This window comes from Henckelia pumila, chromosome 3 (genome assembly GCF_033568475.1).
Source record: "Henckelia pumila isolate YLH828 chromosome 3, ASM3356847v2, whole genome shotgun sequence".
Taxonomy (NCBI): domain Eukaryota; kingdom Viridiplantae; phylum Streptophyta; class Magnoliopsida; order Lamiales; family Gesneriaceae; genus Henckelia; species Henckelia pumila.
Genome location: NC_133122.1, coordinates 197,878,553 through 197,898,658, shown reverse-complemented (window position 1 = coordinate 197,898,658; position 20,106 = coordinate 197,878,553). Strand labels below are relative to the sequence as shown.

At 38.3% G+C, this 20,106-nt stretch overlaps 1 pseudogene; it reads right to left on the bottom strand.

Moving 5' to 3' along the window:
• LOC140890325 (uncharacterized) overlaps window positions 1–12,902 on the bottom strand; it is a 49,165-nt pseudogene extending 36,263 nt beyond the window's left edge.
• Window positions 12,903–20,106: the final 7,204 nt, after the last annotated feature.

Here is a 20,106-nt window from a genome sequence, read left to right as displayed (position 1 = left end):
CTTTCTGATTCACGATACCATCCATTTTATATGTCTTACCGGTTGCCTCTTCTTGATCAAAGGAGTGAGTCTTTTCTTCAACACTCAGAACCGATCATGTAGAGATAGGGGGAAACTGTTACGACCACAAATTAAGAACTCAATTTATATTGCAAAAGGAATGGAAATATTTTCCCAGTGCAAGCTCTGTAAACCCTAGCAGAAATGCTAGTATCCCCTAACAAAGGCTAGTTACAAAATAAGAGCAATAATTGAATGAGCAAAATAACTCCCTCCTGGTGCCTTTATCTATTGCCTTCTTTCTCGACTGTTCAAAGACATCTAGGCCCACCATCTGGACACTTCAAAGACATCTTGGGCTATTTGGATCTAGGCCCACTAATAACAGTTCCATAACAATACCGCCGTCTTCAAAATCAGCCTTGTCCTCAAGGCTGAGTCTTGAAACCTGATCTTCTACGAATCTAGCTTCCCTCCAGACAATAACCTCAAAACCAATATTGAAGAACTCATTGTTAAATTCCTGCAACTTTGAGTAAAAATTACGCTTGTTCTTCCAAAGACGTGCTTTGACGACAATAAAGCTGCTAGAGAAATCCTTCAACTTCACATTCTCTGAGTCTTGTATGGTCATTGCACAAGAACCTTTACTCCACACCTTTCTCGTATTTGACTTCATGACTAAAGAATTAACTTCTCTGAGTTCTCTTTCAATTCCGACAGCAGCTTTGAATCTAAAAGGAAATCCAGCAGACGACCATTCAGCCCTGAGTGAAAGCTTTCTTTTATCAGCAGCTTCATTCCCTACGCATTTGACCCTTGTTGCTAAAATCTGCCCTGGCTCATAGCCATATCAATCTCCAAATCTAAGGGTGATTCTTGCCCAAGCAGCCATCTAACTCTTATCCAGTGCACCATTGAAGTAGCCATCCCATCCAAACATAACTTCCAAGCAATTATTAGCATGAAATCCACCCCTTTGACCCTAAACACTCTTCTGTCCATTTTGATTGTACATGCGCCTATTTCGGTCTTGAATCCACCACAAATGCCACTCGTTGTAACTTGATACCTATCTCCTCTCACCAAACCCAAAAGTTGCTTCAGGAACATCAATTTTCAAACACTTGCTCTTTGAACTCTCAATTTTTGTGCTGCCAACTCTTTCGCTTGTTCGGACAGGCCGTTCTTGAATAATAGTGACAACACATCGGACGTTCCTCTTGCATTCTTAATACCACGTCCACAGATTAACAGGGCAGCCACAGAAATCGTGGATCTTTTGCCAAAATTTACAGATTGTGAGAGAACTTCTTCAATCGCTTGACGACAAGTCAAAGTGCATCCCTAGTCACGCTTTAAATGCAGATTGTCATTTACTTGGGCCCACCGAACATCCAATCTTCCAACCCAACCAATGGAAGACTTATACGAGCCCAACTCCTTCTGTCGGATGTAGCAATTGCAAACCCAAGTCTTCTTTACCTTAGGAATTGATTCCTTAGCCCTATTAATTAAGGTTGGACGTGGGCCATGGGCCCACTCCTCTCCTTTAATCCCAGTCTCACAGATTAATCTCCAATTTTCAGAGATTGAAATTGGACCATGGGCCCACTTCTTGGGCCAATTGTCAACTATGGACGGTAAAAAATAATAGCCCATGTAATATTCTTCCTCCACAGCCGACTGAGGGAGACTCGTCTTTTTCAATCCATCGTGAAACCACTGGCGTCATCGCAGAAAGAGAATCCCATGGATGCGTCACTTTATCAAGTGCTTTCTTTTTACCCCTCCGGAACCTTGAACGCGTCGCCTTATCTGGAGCTTCCCTTTTAACCCATCGAAAGCAATTGATCTTGGGTTCCTTCTCATCGATGCATGTCTTGCGTATGCATCTGACAGTATTCCTTGGATTGTGTTCAAGGAATTGATCGGTCAAGCATTTCCATTCGATTGGATCTAATGTAACAGACCTACGTATACTCACTATCCATAGAACCTGTTTCTTCTCATCTCTGCATATAAGTTCCTCGATTTTGTTTTCTTCTGCAACCGGCTCGAGATCAGTGCATTCGACTACTCCTGCCCCCTGCTCTGATCCCTTGTAGCCTTGCAACTGTTGTTTGATGAGCGAAATTTTTTCCTTGACCACTGGCTTGTTGGTTTTCTCTTCCACATTGTCGAGCATCTGGTTATCAAGCTTCTCTCCCATTTCTGCCCTTTTTTTCCCCAGAATTAGCTTCTCCAGCCACCTTTTGAAGTTTACCAATTCATTCACTGAGTCCTCGATCGCTTTCACTGACTGGTCGATCGATTTCACTAACTGGCTGATTGAATTCACATTCTCTTGTAAGTTCAGCTCCATCAAGTTCATATCCTCTGCTAATTTCAGCACCTTTTCCTCTAATGCATCAACCCTCACGTCCAAATCTGTGGTCGCCATCTTCTTTCCCACTAAGAAATCCGGCAGGTCGGACCAATTGTTACGGCCACAAATTAAGAACTCAATTTATATTGCAAAAGGAATAGAAATATTTTCCCAGAGCAAGCTCTGTAAACCCTAGGAGAAATGCTAGTATCCCCTAGCAAAGGCTAGTTACAAAATAAGAGCAATAACTGAATGAGCAACATAACTCCCTCCTTGTGAGACCCCGTTTCTAATCATCTAATCTCGAATAATTAAACACAATCAAATCACGAAGAGCCGCGGAAAAATTGAATCAAAATTTTATTTTTTTTTAAAAGGATTGCCTCGCGCTCGCGCGAGCTTTCTCCTCGCGCGCGCGCAGGCAAAAGGTCCAGAGGCTCACGGAAGTGCTCGCGCCCGCGCGAGGGGAGTGCTCGCGTGCGCGCACGGGCAAAACTTCCAGAGCCCCTCCAAGCTATCCGCGCACGCGCGAGGTCATGCCTCGCCCGCGCGCAGGCCAAACGGACAGAAACCTGGAAACACTGGAAAAAAAAAAAAAAACAACCAAGAGCATTTCCGATCAATTCTAAACTCAAGAACACATATATATCAACATTTAGAACATACAATATTCTAAGTTCTGCCCAAAAAATACAATAAGAAGTTTGACGATAAGGTCATTCGACAAATCAAATAAATTCGAGTTTCCTATACATAAAACAAGACATGAAATTTCATCAACCCTATAATGCAAGATTGCTAAAAGAACAAACTTCTAGACGGTGTCTCACTATATCACTTCCAACTCGATCTAGTCATGCATCTTCTGACTCGATCCTGCCCCACCTGCCGTCAAGTACACATACAAACAAAACGACAGCCGGATAATCCGGTGAGAATACAATTCCCAGTAAAAGAGACAAAACATGTATATCAAATAATATATCGAAACAAGATATATTCATACAAGACAAGCAATTTCAAAAGCATGTCTAAACTCAATTCAAATGCATACAATGCAATGCATGTTTTTAAAACTCTGGGATTATCAAGTCTGTATAATCACAAGGTAGAGATTCTCTTCTCTTATTTGGGATCTCGAGGATAAAATAACACCAACTCACCGACTCTCCCGATCGAGGTGGAACGGTGAATATTTTACTCCTCTAGACTCTGGGCACCTATAGAGAGTGTTTCTCGACAATTGTTAAAAATCTGCTAACCAATGTCACTCAACTATAGTCCACAGAACATCTAATTCTTCTGGGCCTCTCTGCCCGCAAAACAAAGGAAATTAGCTCAATATGAATGCAATGCTAAACCAAAACTCATTCATCTAATTCAAGTAAAACAATTAACATATACTTCAAAATAGCATGCAGGTATGTGATTTCTTTTGGGCACTCGAATTAATTCAAATTCGAGTTAATCGACCCATTCATTCAATTGTCGTCTCTTACCTTTCAAGTTCATCGAGGATTCAAATCTGAAAGAAAAGGACAACGAACTCAATCAATATCGAATTGAATCAAAACAAGCCAAGCAAGAAGTTAAATACTATACCGTCTTCAATTCTCGAGACGATTCAACTCCCAAGTTCGATCCAAACCCGAATCTTTCAACTCAAATCTGAAATTTTGAACATACGGATTCGATTCAATCTACTAATTCAAACAAACCCGGAAATCAAATCGAATAAACAACCGATAATCCAAAACTCGATTTCGACGGCATAACGGCTATAAACGGTCAAACCATAATTTACCAACATCAACAAATAACTCAAACCATCTCATATCATATTCCAATCCATCAAAAACAACCAAATCTAACCACAATCTTAAAACCCATTTTCAAAATTAAGCCCCAAAAATCATATAAAATCCAAACTTCGTCCTTTTTCCGAACCGACTTCGAATACACGATCTATGCTAGCTCAAGAACAACATACTCGAATATTATCAAATTCTGACAACCCAAGAAAAATCAAAGTTCATGGATCGTAGAAAAACTTACGTCCAAACGAAGGCCTCGTTGCGGTGATCGTGAATCTCAACTCGAATCTGAAATCTAACGGTCGGATCATCAAAACCCGAGAAGGAGAAAGCTTAAAAAAAGGCGTGGCTATGGAGGAGGAAAGGAAAGGAGAGGCGTAGGAGAGAGGGTAGGGAGGAAGAAGTGATGGTGATGGTAAAGTAGATGATAATAATAATATAAGTCAAAACTTTGACTTAGTCCACTCCTCAATTGCAATTCGGTCCCTGAAACTCCAAACTCAATCGATTCAATCCCGGCTCAATTAATCTTCATTAATTCCAAAATAAATAATAATCAACTCTGCTAAACTTGAAATAATTAATTTCAGGGTCTTACAATTCTCCCCCTCTAAGAATCGATTTCGTCCTCGAAATCAAAGCAGTTCCATCTCAGCAAAAACAAGATCGAGTTCGAAGACTGCTAATAAAACTCTTCTCCCAAAACAACTCTGAAATCGCGGTTCTAATCAAACTCTTCTTCTTGCACCGTTTCTTCAAATCTGTATCGGCTCAGCTGCACGAACTCATCTGACACGGATCCGCTAAGAAGCTACAGCTATATTCGGTCAACTCTGAATTGGTTGCCTCAAACAAAACTGGCGACACATCAATTTCCGTCTCAACAGCAAGAAAAATCCGCGAACTTGGCAGCAAAAGACGTGAAGCACGTCGAGAATACCCGAAGAATATAGAAGAACAAGGTAGTGGAAAACAAGGAGAACTGAAGGAGTAAAAGTTGGTAGGAGAGATTGCATATTTCCTCTAGAATCCCCAAGGAACTCGTGAGTTCAACAACCTAGTTCTCTCTCTTATCATAACTGTCACAGCCTCTAAAAGGAGGAATCTTCTGAATTACTCGGCCTCCCTGCACATAAGTACAGAGATCTGCGCCGGAATTCGACTATTTCGTTTGTCCTTCTTCTCAAGTTGTCTACATTCTAGACAGGAATTCTCCATCCATCTATCGAACCTCGAATCACAACTGATCCCAAGTCAGGGAACTCAGAAAATCATCCCAATTCAATTGGGATTTTCATTTCTCCTCGTACAACTCATTTACAAAAGAGATGATACCAAGATACTCGTCTGATATCTGTTGTACAGAAACTTCACAAGATGAGAAATCCGTCCAGCGAGTGCCAAAATCTTGCACTACAGCTCAGCATATCCTCTTAAAGTCTATATCGCTTATTCTTGGTTGTCCGTCATTCTGAGGAAAATAAACTGAACTCAATGCTAATCCAATAACAAGGTCTCTTCAAGACTGAGTTCAAGGTGAGAGTTAACTCAAAATCTCATTCTGAGAGGACAGACCTTGACAAGTCAACTAGCTGAAAATTCTCCTGACAAAAATTCCAAACATATTGTCGTGTCTGAAATCCATTCTGTACGGAAACAGAAGCCGACTACAGTCATATCTCGATTATAGTCAGATAGCATCTCCAAATCAAACAGTTCTATACCTCCGTGACCACATGTCGAACGCTCCCAATTCCATTCTGCATGGATAAAACGGCGATAGAGTAAAACAATCTGAAACTCTTTCTGACCAATACTCAAAATTGGGTCGAGTCTGGAATTCATTCCGTACGGAATACCGTAGCAGATTTCCGCAATCGGTCTAATAAAACTTAGATGGATTCAAATTCCCAGACTGAGTGATTCCTCAATCCTCTGAATATCTTTCGGTCGTCTGAAAGATTAATAAATAACTGCAAAGTGCCAATCTCAAAATACTCTGTCTCAATCAAAATATCTGGCACAACAAAACAAATACTCACAACCGAGGTATCATCACTGTCCTGAAACTCAGACTGTGCCCAGTTCTGACTCTTCTTCATTAAATTCTCCAATTCGAATATGTTTTCTGCGCTATCTCCAACTTTCTAAATAAATTCTGGCTCAGTTCGGATAAAAGATTTCTAATATACTACATATCTGTTCCAGACTCTAAATCAGAAGTACAACACTCATCGGTCGGCGAAGTCAAGAATATTAGATAAAATAAGAACAGAATCATCGGCTCAAGAGAATGACGATAGTAGATAAAATAATAGTAGATCATTCTGTTCAAACCTTCGTTGCTGCCTCGTATTACTTCGGATCATACTGGAATTCACCATCAGATTCTTCATAATATCCAATCCGTTCCTCAATCTCAAAATCAGTTCGGTTGCGAAACTCATACTCTGACTTCTCAGTTCAGGAAAGACCTCGAAAAATTTCACTGGAGATAGTGATGTCCGATCTTACAAGCAATAAGATCACTGCCAATACAATATTACGAATCGGATGATGAGTCTCGTACTGCTCCAGCTGCTACTATGACTGAGCTAACACAGACTTCTTCTGAATAAGAATACCTCCAGAATCTGGATAATAAGATTCAATGCACTGAAGATTATCAGTACATAGGAAAATAAGAAATACTGGAGCTCTGGTCGATCTCTTCTTCATGTAAAATAAACTGATCACATAAGATTCGGTTTAGATATGAGTTCATTCTCTGGAGTTAGATAAGAAGTCGGCTCCATGGCGATAAGAATCTCTCAAAACTCTGCTATAGAACTCAAAATCTTCAATTCTCAGGTACAGATGTCGGATTGCCTTTAATCAAAACAGCTTCGGTCTTGAAATGATCACAGAAATTCCAGCTCTAGAATTAAATGATCGAGGAAAGGACATCTCGATACAATCAAAATTCAGACTTCAATAGTAAAGCATGCCTCGTCTCGACACAAAATTCTGTAAGACCATTCTCCAATACTCTGTACGATCATCACTATTCTTCGAACAGAACCGAAAAGATTGATAAGAATTTCTAATTCCATCTAAATATATCTGATATATTTAGTTCAAAAGATCTACAATACTGTAGACGAGTTTCTCTTCAAACGGTACGACTATACTCCAAAGAAGTCATACCTCGATCCAAGTCCAGTCTTCAATATTACTTTCCATCAAACTCTCAGCTGATGATGTCTGATCTCAAGTCATTGCTGAATCTAACCTCATGACTCAGAGGTAATCCAAAAATCTCATCTGGATGATAACAACAACTCTCTAACCACCGGTTTATCAACCAAATCAGGCTAGTTTCTAGGACATCAGTTGAACAAGAGAATTCCTCCGCAAAATTGTGAAATCAGAAGGTCATTCGGCAGATTAACTAACAAGGAATCCTGGAATCGAGAATCCTTACCGGAGGATTTCCGTTCGTCTATTGACTCGGATCGGAATCTGTCGACTTCCTGAAACAAATCCACCGTAGTCTTGTACTGGATAAAGCAACTAACAACCAATCAAATCAAAATCTGATAACTGAAGTACGGTACTGCTCAGTTATAATCAAATCAAAATCTCAATCAAATCAGAATCTGAAGTACAATACTGTTCGGTTCCAACTTATCCCATCAATTCAAAGAATTGCAACTACGGATAATCAAAATTCAAAAAACCGAGATGCATTAATAAATATCAATAAGAAGAAAGATAAGGTGTGTAACCGATCATATCAGAATAAGAAGAGAAACCATACTCTACTGATTCCTGTAGTCGTCATCGGTGAAAACTAAGTCTGATCCTCGATAAGAGTGCAACTAGAATCTGTTGCCTCAAAGATTGATTCGTCATAAGGTTGAGTTCTCCAAGATTCTGTTATTGCGGCCGAAAGGAGCAACTGAAACGGCTTGCATCTCTGTCAGAGCTGACTACAAAAGGAATTCCTCTTCGAAGATCTCTCGATAATATTATGATGACGAACTCTGGCATAGTGTCCGGGCTGATGACAGAACTGACAACGTCTTCCCATGACAAGGCACTGCTCAATGATTTCCCAAACTTCTTTCTCTTCGATTAAAGATGATTTCTAAGTCCCTCTAATTCTGATCAAACGGTGAAAAGGAATCTGTCGAAGAGATTCGGATGGAGGCGGATTCCAAAAAGTGATTGAACCTTGATTCCCTAAAGCACTCTTCTCCAATTCTACCAACTTTTATCAATTCTCTAAGTTGGTACCACACTAACCAAATTCTCCGATCATCTGTGTAGTTCAGAGAGTCACCCAACTTATCGATCTCTTCTATTCAACTTCTACATCAGATAACATTCTCGGTACTCTTCAAAATTGGTAATATAAACGACTAAAACCTCCTCGGTCGTACTCCCATCGGTGTAAGTGTGACATCTATCAGTGCAATAGTGGTACGAACTAGATCAGTCATAGGAGTTATTGTTGGTTGTCGTCTGCTAAAGTTCTTCAGGAGAAAATTCTGATAATCAGTAAGAAAAGAATACCAAATCTTCATCTCAAAATTCGGTGTTCCACATCTCTGTTCGATAAGTTCGTTCAACTACTAATTACTGAATTTCGGATCTCAATTGGATTCTAATTCACATCGCAAACAATCTCTGATCTGCTAGCTCAAGCAGATGGTGGAACTCGGGTCCGAAATTATAAAATACAGCTCATATTTCAAGTAATTCATGCTTTAAATTTTAAATCACATAATCATGTAATTTCAAGTAACTTACAAATAATAAAGCATGCATCCAATCAAATCAAGTAATCGTGATTCGAAAATTAAATCACAACTCATGTAACTCATTTAATTCAAAAATCAATAAATCATGCTCGCAAGTATTTAAATAGTCATTTAAATAAGTCAATCACATGCGAGAATTCAATTCATGCGGACTCGATCTATCCAGCTCACTCTAATTCAATTCCAAGAATCTTATCTCTCTGATACAACTTAATGTGAGACCCCGTTTCTAATCATCTAATCTCGAATAATTAAACACAATCAAATCACGAAGAGCCACGAAAAAATTGAATCAAATTTTTTTTTTTTTTTAAAAAGGATTGCCTCGCGCGCGCGCAGGCTAAAGGTCCAGAGGCTCACGGAAGTGCTCGCGCCCGTGCGAGGGGAGTGCTCGCGCGTGCGCGGGCAAAACTTCCAGAGCCCCTCCAAGCTAGTCGCGCGCGCGCGAGGTCCATCATCGCCCGCGCGCAGGCCAAACGGACAGAAACCTGGAAACACTGAAAAAAAACAACCAAGAGCATTTCCGATCAATTCTAAACTCAAGAACACATATATATCAACATTTAGAACATACAATATTCTAAGTTCTGCCCAAAAAATACAATAAGAAGTTTGACGATAGGGTCATTCGACAAATCAAATAAATTCGAGTTTCCTATACATAAAACAAGACATGAAATTTCATCAACCCTATAATGCAAGATTGCTAAAAGAACAAACTTCTAGACGGTGTCTCACTATATCACTTCCAACTCGATCTAGTCATGCATCTTCTGACTCGATCCTGCCCCACCTGCCGTCAAGTACACATACAAACAAAACGACAGCCGGATAATCCGGTGAGAATACAATTCCCAGTAAAAGAGACAAAACATGTATATCAAATAATATATCGAAACAAGATATATTCATACAAGACAAGCAATTTCAAAAGCATGTCTAAACTCAATTCAAATGCATACAATGCAATGCATGTCTTTAAAACTCTGGGATTATCAAGTCTGTATAATCACAAGGTAGAGATTCTCTTCTCTTATTTGGGATCCCGAGGATAAAATAACACCAACTCACCGACTCTCCCGATCGAGGTGGACGGTGAATATTTTACTCCTCAGACTCTGGGCACCTATAGAGAGTGTTTCTCGACAATTGGTAAAAATCTGCTAACCAATGTCACTCAACTATAGTCCACATAACATCTAATTCTTCTGGGCCTCTCTGCCCGCAAAACAAAGAAAATTAGCTCAATATGAATGCAATGCTAAACCAAAACTCATTAATCTAATTCAAGTAAAACAATTAACATATACTTCAAAATAGCATGCAGGTATGTGATTTCTTTTGGGCACTCGAATTAATTCAAATTCGAGTTAATCGACCCATTCATTCAATTGTCGTCTCTTACCTTTCAAGTTCATCGAGGATTCAAATCTGAAAGAAAAGGACAACGAACTCAATCAATATCGAATTGAATCAAAACAAGCCAAGCAAGAAGTTAAATACTATACCGTCTTCAATTCTCGAGACGATTCAACTCCCAAGTTCGATCCAAACCCGAATCTTTCAACTCAAATCTGAAATTTTGAACATACGGATTCGATATCAATCTACTAATTCAAACAAACCCGAAAATCAAATCGAATAAACAATCGATAATCCAAAACTCGATTTTGACGGCATAACGGCTATAAACGGTCAAACCATAATTTACCAACATCAACAAACAACTCAAACCATCTCATATCATATTCCAATCCATCAAAAACAACCAAATCTAACCACAATCTTAAAACCCATTTTCAAAATTAAGCCCCAAAAATCATATAAAATCCAAACTTCGTCCTTTTTCCGAACCGACTTCGAATACACGATCTATGCTAGCTCAAGAACAACATACTCGAATATTATCAAATTTTGACAACCCAAGAAAAATCAAAGTTCATGGATCGTAGAAAAACTTACGTCCAAACGAAGGCCTCGTTGCGGTGATCGTGAATCTCAACTCGAATCTGAAATCTAACGGTCGGATCGTCAAAACCCGGGAAGGAGAAAGCTTAAAAAAAGGCGTGGCTATGGAGGAGGAAAGGAAAGGAGAGGCGTGGGAGAGAGGGTAGGGAGGAAGAAGTGATGGTGATGGTAAAGTAGATGATAATAATAATATAAGTCAAAACTTTGACTTAGTCCACTCCTCAATTGCAATTCGGTCCCTGAAACTCCAAACTCAATCGATTCAATCCCGGCTCAATTAATCTTCATTAATTCCAAAATAAATAATAATCAACTCTGCTAAACTCGAAATAATTAATTTCAAGGTCTTACACTCCTGGTGCCTTTATCTATTGCTTTTTTTCTCGACTCTTCTAAGACATCTAGGCCCACCATCTGGACACTTCTAAGACATCTTGGGCTATTTGGATCTAGGCCCACTAATAACAGGTCCATAACAGAAATACCATGACTGCCATGCCCAATGCCAAGAATGAAGCTTAGAGGTTTCAGCCATTGGTTGGAGTCAAAGCCAAGGGCAGATCATGAGAAAAAAACGAAGAATGTGTGAAAGCAAAAGGTTGTTGTCATCGATTGGAAGCCATAGCCAGAGATATATTTTGAAAACATTCTTTACATATTTTTTAGCCAATGTTCCCGAAAGTATCTAATCGGGTAGTCGAAATGACTCCCCGACTGATCGGACAACCGATCCAACGCCCACCCCAACATGCAGGACAACTAAACGAGAGCAAGCCATAAACAATACACGCATCTCACAAGTCAGTAACCACCAACCGCCATTTGATGCCCAAAGGATTCTGGAGGATGTCCGAACATTGAAAAATTTTGGACAAGAATGAGCTACGTAGAACAGCAAAATATATGAATATTTCTTGAAATGAATGTCTGGGACGTTTTTTTCTCGAAACGGAACCTAAGCCTCAAGGAAAAATTCGTCATCAGATTGTAATGCTTAAAGGCAATAATCCGTGTGTACTTTTAAGCGAAAATAAGGCAAGCATTTGTCGTTGGATCTCTGACTTGAACTGCAAGCAAATCCCTCGGACAAATCTCTGAAACATTGTTTCGTTCCTTTTGTGGTCGTCGAAACATCACGAGAATAATTCGATCACGTGCACACTTTAAACACTTGGACATTCTGACGATGCTCCAAGAACTACCACAGAATATTTGGTTGTGTGTATTTTGTATCATGATTGGAGGCTACCTATATTTATATGATTACCAATCTGACATAACACCACCTCAAAGTGCACTTTGAGGTATAAAATATTCTACATCAAATTATATATTTTGAGATTGTATTATTGATACATCTAATCTTTAAACTATGGTATATCTAGAATTCCAAATACATAAAAAAAAATCACAATAATATTCGATAGCTACCGTATGAGCAAACAATTATATGAATACTTCTCAAGAACAATTCAACAAGAATGGCAGTTTTACTAAAGATAGAAGAATTAACCTACATTTCTTCCACGTGATATAAACCATCAGGAGAGTTGGCACAGTTGACAATATTTGAGTACGTACTGCCACTCGCCGGTGGCGTCGTCCAGTTTTTGTTGCCATCACAAGGATTTAGGCCGAAGTCCCAATCACGTTTGCCCAACTGATCAGCAATCTCTCTCAAAGCATTCTCTGCAAGGTCATGATATCATCGAGAATGAATGCAAAATCATCAACATATATAAGATGCCAGCAAATTTACTTTTAGATCAAATAAAATAAAATAACATATGGTTTGAATAACGAAAAAGAACCTTACTTTCCTCCGCAGGGAAATTAAAATCACTCTGTACTGAAATAACTCCATATAATTTCAAGCTCAAAAATATTGCCAAATAGTACATGAACCTGAAAAATGTGTCTGGCATTTTTCTGTTGGTTTGAGATTCAGTAGCCATAGCCACCATAGATATTGTATGTGCATTAAGATGAAAGGTTCATATAATATTTAGCAGAGACATTGAAGAAGATGGGACCTTCAGTGGTTTGATGTTTACTTACTACCATTCTATAATTTCCCCCCACCCCCACAAGCCCGTACACAGGCAATTCGAAAATGCTAACCAAAGAGGAAAAATAAAGGGGCATTTAAATATATAGGCTCGGTCTTGTTTTTTTTTAAGTCAAAGGGACTCGCGTGTTTTTTTTAAGTCAAAGGGACTCATTTAATGTACCGTCTTAGTTGGCCCTTAAATTGGGTCTTAATTACTTAAGTGGTGCCAGCTCAGATTAGTTAATGGTTATGTAATCCTTTATCTCGACCAATATACTCGTGGGGCCTGTTTTTTTTTTTTTTTTGTCCGTATTCCCCTGCTGTGCAAACGCAGCTCCTTTTCTACCAGGACCACCCTTTCTCCGACCAAAAAATTCTCAGAAACTTCCTTCCAACTGGACCACTCTGCTTTAAAGTCTCACACCTGTACCAAACAAACTCTTTCCCTTGTTTTATCCCTCGTATTTTCCAAGAGGGAACAAAAAGTAAGAAATATCATTAATGCTCCAAATCTGCCCCCTTTCTTTTATTTCTGTTATGTTAAATGACAATTATCTTTTATTTTTTAGAGTATATGTTTTACAATGATGTCTTTAATGCTAACTGTTTAATAAATATTTGTATCAACTCTAGTAGTAACTATATTGTTGTTGGATCGGGGAAAAAATTTGAGTGGTTTATATTTGGTCGACCGACATAGGCTATTGCTCGACTGTCTATTTGTAACGTCGACCGAGGAAGAATGCATTTTGTAAAGTCATACCAACCGTAATCTCGACTGCTATTTCATGAATCTTTACCGACTTATTGTAATGATCGACCGACTTGTTGTAGTGCCGGCTTGTGTAGAATGCAATGGTTTAGTCAACCTGACCGTTTGTATATAATTAGTATGATTTATACCCTCCAATATCGACTGATTTTTGAATCAGTTCGACTGCTCTTTCAAGCATATAGACTGCACTACAAGACTTTAAGTAGTTTCCACCGTTGGCATAATATTATTTCGACCATTATTATGAAATCTCGGTTGATATGTAAAGCACGGCGACCTTTTGGACATGAAAATGTCGTCTTCGTAATTCAAATAAAATTTGTTAAAACGCATGTGTATTTATTTTTTCATTTTGAAAGTTGCTTATGCTTAATCTAATTATTTTTATAGGTTATGACAATCAGTAATGTTGTCCTTCAATGTAATGGAAAGTGGATTCGGGATGAGCACGATGTTTTCAAATGGTCTTCACATGAAAGTTGTAAATGGGATTTAATCACAGTGAATGATGAGACATGCAATTTCGAATCTTTTAAGAATGAGGTTGTTAACATTCTGGATTTGGCATGTGATATTAACAAAACCAAATTCAGCTATTTGCCGATTGTTCCTAATTGCCATCCTCCTCCCTTTTATATTAAGGATGATAGAACTCTGCGTGCGTACCTTTACTTTGGTGCCCCAGACAAGAGACCCATGCTGAATGTTATGGTGGAAGAAGAGGAAGTGAACGTTGGACTGGACAACGAAGTACATGCATTTGAAAGCACTCAGCACCTCAGTAATGATAGCATGACATTTAATAACATCGCTAATTTTGAACAATCATTTGATGTTTGTGACAGATCGATGGATGAAAATGTTGGGGGGATCAATCGTACTGGGAGGAATCTGTTGTTAGATAGAGATGATACATGTGGCAATTTTAAAGTCGCTGATTATGGTAGATCATGCAATGAAATGCGGGGTCTTGATGGTGAAGACAAGGATCGTGACAGATCGATGGATGTAAATGTTGGGGGGTTGAATCGTAATGACGAATACTTCGATGGAGATTTTGTCATTCCTAACGAGAATGATAAGGAAACAACTGAGAATGTCAACGTGTCTTGTCCTGTGGGGGGGTTGAATCATAATGATGAATACTTTGGTGGAGATTTTTTCATTCCTAACGAGAATGATAAGGAAACAACCGAGAATGTCAACGTGTCTTGTCCAGTGGAGGGGTTGAATCATAATGACGAATACTTTGATGGATTTTTTTTCATTCCTAACGAGAATGGTAAGGAAACAACTGAGAATTTCAACGTGTCTTGTCCATTCGAACAACTTGAAGATCCTTTAATTTTAGGAGAACCTTCATTACACCAGCAGCAATTAAGACGGTCTGAGTCCGAGCCGGAAGGGTATCTAAATGGACATCGGATCCGAAAGAGAATTCCATTGGTAGATAGAGCTGAGTCATGTGGAAATGGTACATACTCATTCCGTGATGGATCCAACATTTCTATTGGGCAGGTATTTTCCAATAAGGCAGAATTTCAGATTGAATTGTCCCGACTTGCAATAAAGTCATCTTTTGAGTTCAAAATAGTGAAATCTAACAAGTCCGTGTATGATGTTCGATGTGCTGCTGATAGTTGTACTTGGAGGATTCGAGGTGCAAAGAAAGATCCACACTCAACATGTTTTAACGTTTGAACATATTGTAACATTCACACCTATGACTTGATGCGCATGAGTATAAAAAATCGACAGGCTACTTCTGGGTTAGTGTCAGCTGTGTTGCTAGAAATTTTCGGTGGTCAGAGGACTACACCTGTGCCGAAATCAATAATCACAATGATGCGTAATCACGGAGTTCAAGTATCATACTTCAAGGCACGTAGAGGTAAAGAACTGGCCCTTAACACCATGATGGGCGATTCTGTTGAGAATTTTAGGAAGTTGCCATCATTTTTGAAAATGGTGGAGAAGTAAATGTTGGTAGTTTCACGGATTTAGAAGTGGATGAAGAAAAAAGATTTAAATACATGTTCTTGGCATATGGTGCATGTATTACGGGATACAAATTCATGAGAAAAGTTGTCTGTATTGATGGTACATTCTTGAAAGGAAAGTATGACGGTGTGCTACTTGTAGCAACCGCACAGGACGGAAATCACCACCAATTTCCCATTGCATGGGGTGTTGTCGGCAAGGAAAGCTCTGAGTCATGGTCTTGGTTTCTAAGCAGATTGAAAATCATAGTAGAGGACGACGACGAATTGGTGATAATATCAGATAGACACCAGGGCATCATAAATGCAGTTGCATCTTTATACAATCGTGCACATCATGTGTTTTGTATGTGGCACATGTCACAAACCATCAAAGGCAAGAGCAACAAAAAAAAGGGAGCTGCCGAGCTATTCATTCGAGTGGCAAAAGCATACAAGGAAAGTGATTTTTATTCCTTGTATACAGAATTGAGAGAGAGATTTCCAGAGGTTGCTAAATATTTGGAGGATAACACTTCTCCCGAAAGGTGGTCTAGAGAGAAACAAACCGGGAACCGTTACTCCATCATGACCACGAATGGAGTGGAATCAATAAATGGTAGGTTGCGTGAGGAGAGGGAGCTTCCAATAATGCAATTATTGGAAGCACTGCAAAGAATCACATCAACCTGGAGAAGTAAATATCGTCAAGAAGCGGTTGCATCAACTACACATCTCACACCAGCGATAGAGTCGATCGTTCGTGAGAATTTCATCGTTTCTAGAAAATATGAAGTCATTGAAGCAACTGAGGGGAAGTATTGCGTGTACGGTAGCACAAGCAACGAGTTAGTTGATTTACAGAGTAAATCTTGCACATGCCGTAAATTCGACATTGACAGGATTCCATGTTCACATGCCATTGCTGCTGCCTACAATGCAAATATTTCTGTTTATGAACTTTGCATAGATTATTACACCACACGTTATTGGTTAGAAGCATATACGGACCCTCCAGTACCAGGTGAATGGACAGTTCAGGAGGAAATATTGGTGCTGCCGCCTCTAGTCATTCCCCGACGTGGACGAAAAAAAGTAAAAAGAATACCTTCAGTCGGGGAGTATGCCAGAAGACGTTGATTTTTGTTTTTTTCACTCATTCAGCATGAAACGACCGATTAATGTATGGTGTCGACTGTTAATATTACCAACTCGACCTTTTTGAGTGTAGAATTTTAATTCTCTTTTCAATCGATCGTTACTATCGAAGCCTAATTAATCCAGGAGAGTCGGTTGGTATATAAAAAATATAAAATGGTACAAGTTTTTTAATAAAAAATATTGCTAGCTAAAATTCCACATAAACATAAATTAAAATTATTACGGAAATATGTTTTGTTGTTTCCAAACGTTAGGGTTTTTCGTATTTATTATTATTTGCATTTTATTCGTATTTAACTTTTGTAGTCTGTTTGCGGAAAACGTGTCGACCGATTAATGTATGGTGTCGACTGTTAATATTACCAACTCGACCGCTTTGAGTGTAGAATTTTAATTCTCTTTTCAATCGATCGTTACTAACGAAGCCTAATTCATCCAGGAGAGTCGGTTGGTATATAAAAAATTTAAAATGGTACAAGTTTGTTAATAAAAAATATTGCTAGCTAAAATTCCACATAAACATAAATAAAAATTATTACGGAAATCTGTTTTGTTGTTTCCAAACGTTAGGGTTTAGGGTTTAGGTGTAAAAAAACTGATTGCCTAAATAAAATATATTACCAAGGAGCAGCAACAATTCTTCTTAACTCGAATCCGAGTCCTTCTTCTTCACCACCTATCTCGGCCTTCAAACGGTTTATGCGATGATCGGAAATAAAACATTGATGCCCAAGTCTTCGAAAGCCTTACATTAATTCATGAAATCATAAATTCATGTAAGATTAGATAGGCAATTTGGAATAAAAACCTAACGCAGCTGCCATCTTGAAGTGAACATGGCGGTAGCAGGCAGCGTTAGGACTCCTCTTGTATTATTAGGTAATACAGAGGATACGTAGGACTGCAATTAGGACTCCACTCGTATTATTGTAGTTGGATGGAACTTGTAACCCAGGTTGGGCAGAAATCCATACGGGGTGTGGAATGTCCAACATAATAAGTTGATCAACAACAATCATAGTGATAAAATATTAATTATTGTAATTTTGTATTCGAGAGAGGAGAAGAGTAGAAGAGTAGGTAGAAGACGAAGAAGGAGATGGAGAGATGGAAATTTTTTTAATAATGGTGAATATGAATATGAATATGAAAAATTAAACGCCTTTTATCTTTATTTATAGAAGAATAAGATTGGGTGGGTGAGTGAATAATCATAATCCATACGGTTGAGCACTTTAGATTTTATTCCAAAATTGTCCCTACACATTAAATTATAAGTCGAATGAATTGAATTATTCCCACATATCGGGTCACGGGTGAGAATGAATCAAATTCCTTTTTCTAGGAATGTGTATCCGAAGAAGACAGATAGATTCCGATTCCCGTGAAATTAGTCTTGAGACTAGCATGGTCGAACAGTCAAGTCTTTTGGGGTCCCAATCCCATATATTTTTTTGCTATATAAATAGCCATGAAGTTGCATCCAATAATTATTATTAATTATAATTATAATTATTAGTCGAATAAAATTCCGAAATAAATGTATATATTGCTAGTTGTTAGTGACCATTATTATGAAAAAAAATACAAGAGGTGTCCTAAACTTTGCTGGATCTATATCCCTGAAAGCTCCCATTTGTCTATCTTTCTTGTCGCCAAATGTGAATCCAACATTTTACAACCAGAAAGTGATTGGTTCAACATTTTACAACGAAAAAGTGATTGGTTGTTCTCCTCAATATTTTTGGAAAGCACCCTTCTCTTCGGGGGAGTGAACGAGAAGGTGATTTGGAAGGTGATTTAGACTTTTGGAGTTCTTCAATTTTGTGTTTCATTTTCCATATATATATTTTGAATTATTATTTTCCCTTGTCATGTAATCTATGTTTTCGATTATTTGTATTTAGTAAATAGACAATAGCATATCGATGTTTCACAATGTACTTATCCTTACAATTAAATTGTAAATGTAATTATTATAAAAATAATATTTTTATTCAGCTTCGATATAATCAAGCATTCAATATAACATTCCAATAAAATAACACAAAGTAAACAAAATGAAAATCAACCATGAACTAGCAAGCAATGACTTCAACTTTCGATTAATTTTTTCAGCTTTTTTCTTGTAATCTTCAAGCACGGCCAGTTTCCATTTCAACTCGGGAATTATAGTCATCGCCCTACGACACATCGGCGGATCTTCCCATGCAAAGAAATTACATCCACCACTCTGCCAAGGTAAGGGAGGAAATAGGACCAAAAAAAAATAGAACAATATAATGAGCAATAAATTATAAGAAATAAAGATAATCCCGTAAAAGTGAAAAAAATTAAAACAGGACTTTCACCCTCCAATTTTTGCATCCATGGAACCTCCGACCTGGATTATCACTGGTCCAAGAAACCCTCAAATTTGCTCGTAGTCCACATTGACAGAATATCATTCTCCCTTGAGAAACTGAGGACATCGCGATCCTTGGAAGATAATGTATGATTTGGGAAGGTTGAAAAATTTATAAAATGATAATAAAAATTTGAAGTATTTAGAAATGGGCCGAATTATGAAATAAATATACTGCCCAAAAAATTCCTATTTAAAGCTCAACGTGAAGGGGTCGACAAGCAAATATATTCGGTCGATCAATCATTATATTCGGTCGGACAGCGGCCGAGACGGTAGCGTGGGCATCCTCTGTGTTTAATATGGGTCAAATCATGTTGTATCACATTATATTGAATAGATTCTGGACGCACATGATGATTCCAGTCTTAATCCAATGGTGAGAACGATACTTTCTTCTCTACCAAATGTCGCACTAATCTTAATCTTACATTATGATAGGGATGTAATCATGTTTATAAATTCGAATAATCACAATCATAACCTTTGAAATAATATGATACAATATCCATGGAACAAATTTCATAATAGTGGAATTTAGGGTTTAGGGTTTTCAATTTAGGGTTTAGGGTTTTGAATTTAGGGTTTAGGGTTTAGAATTATTTGGGGTTTAGGGCGTCTTATTGCGGGTCCGGTGAAACCCAACAAGTTCAAGCGTGCAACCCCAAAAAGACACGCTAATGAGTCTGGATTCGATTCTTTATCACTATTTTACTTTCGCGGTATTCGAGGTTATATAGCAATATAAAGTACAAATATTCACAGGATTGTCACGTGGCCTT